Here is a 3,784-nt window from a genome sequence, read left to right as displayed (position 1 = left end):
ATTAGCTAGCTTCCTCTTAACTCAAACACAGGAGACCAATCACAATGATGATAGTGGTGTACAAGGTGTTGGTGGCTAAAATCATTGCTAAAAGAATGACCCTATGTTAGGTGATGTTATCTCTCCCCACCAACATGGATTTATTAAAGGTAGATCAATTTATGACAACATCCTGGCCACCATGATAGGTATAGAATATGTTAAGTTCAAGTAACACGAATGTGTACTACTACATCTAGACCTTGACAAGGCATAGGATAGGATAACTTGGTCATTTCTTCAAGAAACACTTCAAACTTTGGGGTTTGGTCCACAAAATACCAAGCGATAAGTACTCTTGGGGAAGGGAGCTCCTCAGGATTGCTATTCAAGAGTTGAGTGCTTTCATGTCAAGAGATCCATTCGTGAAGGATGTCCCTTAGGGATAAGTACTCTTGGGGAAGGGAGCTCCTCAGGATTGCTATTCAAGAGTTGAGTGCTTTCATGTCAAGAGATCCATTCGTGAAGGATGTCCCTTAGCTCTGCTTTGGTTTTCCACTTGCACCCACCCTCTTATTGCAATGTTGGAACAAGCGGTGGAAAGAGTAGAGATTCAAGGGATGCAAATCCAGAATGGAAAACAACTCCTTAATTATTAAGATGTTTGTAGAATGACTCACTACTCTTTCTCCAGGCAGATGGGAACAATGTTAGGCAAGCCTTGGAGATTGTCCATGTGTTTTCCATGGCATTAGGGTCTCAATGCAACATAGAGAAATCAAGACTTATTTCTTCGATGGCAGATCATAATTTTGATTCGGCAGGTTGGAATGGAGAGGTTGTAAACAGAGATAAGATCTTTTGACACCTAGGGGTGCCCGGAATTACTCACAAGACTACCTTTGACTGGGTTCAAGGAAAAATTAAGAATAAAATTAGGGGTTGGGAGTTCATCCTAAATCCCTTCCACTATAGAGCTACCATAATAAATACCTTCTTCATCCCGTATATAACCTTCAGGTCACCCTTCCTACAGTTATCCCGAAAAATTGGAGTTCCTTCTTGAAACCAATCAAGGAGTTCTTGTGGAGAAATAAATTGACTGCTGACAGACCGTGACAATGGGGTAAATGGGTAGCTATCACTAAACCAAAATCACAATGTGGCCTTGGCATCCTTGATCCTATCACTCATGGCTTGGCTTTATGTGCTAATTTGGTGTTGGTTTGAAATCGAACTTGTCATGCTCAGACTGGTTTGGCTATTTTGGTGTTCGTCCGTCCAACTGAACAGTTCTCTCCCCAGTGTTCGACTTTTTGAACAAATCTAGGTATTGTTTCTTCTATCTCTCAGCCTGCTCTTTATCCATCAAAACAACATTCAGGTTGATTTTTGTGAAAGGAAAAATGTTCCTTAAGGCTAACATCCTTTCAATTTTCTTTGTTCCATATTTATTGCACAACTCTTTTGGTATTGAAGCTTTCTTTCAGCTTCTTGTGTTATCTATCTTTAAGTGGATTCTCTTGTTGGAGCCCTAAATTTTTAGTGTTTGATTAGCATAATCATGTGTTTCACTAGCAGTTCTTAGCCATGTTCTACCGAGAATCATTCCATACGCTCCATGTACATCTAGGACTAAGAAGCTGGTTTTGAATTTTCCTTCCCTACCCTGATTTGCATGTTCTCAATCAATCCTATGGCCAGGACTACCCTGTGGTCAACCATTCTGACTCTGAATGGTGTTGGTTTCAAATTGGTAATCCCCAGTTTCTGCCTCATATGTTCACCTAGGATGTTGACACCAAATCCCCCATCCAGTATTACTCATGATAATGGTTTTCACAGCTTTCTTAGCTTGTAGTCAGCCTAAATGGATGGGACCTCATCATCCCTTATGGCTACCAGTTCCATTGCTCTTGCTTTAGCTTCTGTCTTCCTCTTCTGTTTGATGAACTTTGTAGCTTCTGAAAATGTGCGTTTGATATCATCCAACTCTATTGTCAACTTTTGGATTCTCTCACAGACCTTTACATATATTTCATCATGTTCATTACCATAGCTACAATTTGAACTGGAAGATTTCTACTTTGATTGAATTTCTTCACAGTTCGAGTGGGCTGGTTTTCATGGTCTGGTAGCTGGCTGACATAGTGATGGACTCTTTGACTGATCCTTCATCAATTCAGTTTCCTCTAGCTTCGGTCAAGTCTTCTCTTACTTATTGTAATTCTTCAACGAGACACTAAACGGCCGCTACCATGGATTCATTCAATCTAGATAGTGCCTTCTCCCCATGTTGTGGTAAGTGCTCCTTCTGCGCCCCTAAAGGCTGAGGCTATATTTTTTGAATCGTAAAAGCATTTGAAAACTCAGGCTATTCTAGCATCTTCTTTGTTAGATTCTCTGTAATTTTAGTTTCCAGTTCTCATTGCTCTTGCCATTCATACACTAATTTCTCTTTGTCTTTTGCCTTCCATACAACTCTCTACTACTCCCACTTCTTGGTTTTAATAGTTTGATTCTTCTCAGGTTCATCTAGAATTTTGTCAATTACAACCTCTTTACCTTTGGTCACCACCCTTACTGGCACTGGTTTAGGTGCCTTCAGTTCACGTCCCTCTAGTTTGAAGGCTTTCGGGCACTGAGCTACAAAGTGACCATATTTCTCACACCTATAACAATTTAAGCTTGTTTTTCCAAAGTCACCTTTGTCTCTGCCTCAGCTAGTACCCCCTTGGTATTTATCTTTGTCACCACCAATACTCGTGATGGTCTCGTTCTCCTTGGAGCCACTTGCCCCATCTTCTTTCACTGCAAGAGCACCGTCTTACAGTGCTCACGTCTTACACTACCTTCTTACCCCATCTTCTTTCACTGCAAGTGCACTGTCTTACACTGCTCACGTCTTACACTACCTTCTTACACCGTCTTCTTACTTCTTTCACTGCTCCTTCACACTTTTGATCGACAATATTCCTTGCTTGATTTTTTCTAGTTCGAATAGTATGTTCTCATCACCTCTATTATCTAAATACTCCAAGAAAAAAGCTTTAATTGGGTTTTTATAGGATTTGAGCTGGTAGGGTGGATATTGGTAGTACCATTTTCTAGCTATCTCTTTTAGTGTATGAGGAAAATATTTTCCACATTCATCCTTATCTATGTCCTTGAGTTCAACATACTATTCAAAAGCCTTCTTCACAGTGGAGATTGGGTGCCTTCTTCATTGCATATGCAAGTCCTCGTGATTGAAAGTCTCTTAGATAATTTTTCCCTTTTTGGAACCTTGGTATTTTCTTCAGAAGAAACACATCATCGGTAGGGTGCCAAGAAATTACTTATCATGTATCCAAATCTGTATCAAAGTGCTTACTTCAAGGCTCTGGTGTCCGGGCTGCAAAAGAACTCACCCAAGACATCATCAATTAGAAGACTGACTCTTGAAAAAGATTTAGTAAAAGAATCCAAATTGCAATCAAGAGAGTGGGTCCAATGCTCAAAAAGGCTAACAACCATGCAATCGCAGTATGTAGATCTAGATTTGAAGAGCTAGGCCATAAAAAAATGCAAGGCAAGACCTCGGACCAAGAACACATTGAATGGCTGAAGTTCGAATTAGACCTTGCACAGATGGAAATCGAGGAGACTAATCTCCTTAGGCTTGATCAAGCCAAAGATATGTGAATTAAGATTGAGGAGACTGACAAAAACACCCTACTCAAAACGATCAAGTTAAGAAAACAAGAGACTCTCATCTCTTCCTTGATCAATAACCAGGGAGGCTAGATCAAAAACCCTGATTAGA

This window comes from Adiantum capillus-veneris, chromosome 4, assembly GCF_014529385.1.
Source record: "Adiantum capillus-veneris isolate H3 chromosome 4, ASM1452938v2, whole genome shotgun sequence".
In the NCBI taxonomy this organism is placed as follows: domain Eukaryota; kingdom Viridiplantae; phylum Streptophyta; class Polypodiopsida; order Polypodiales; family Pteridaceae; genus Adiantum; species Adiantum capillus-veneris.
This window is presented reverse-complemented; position numbering follows the sequence as displayed.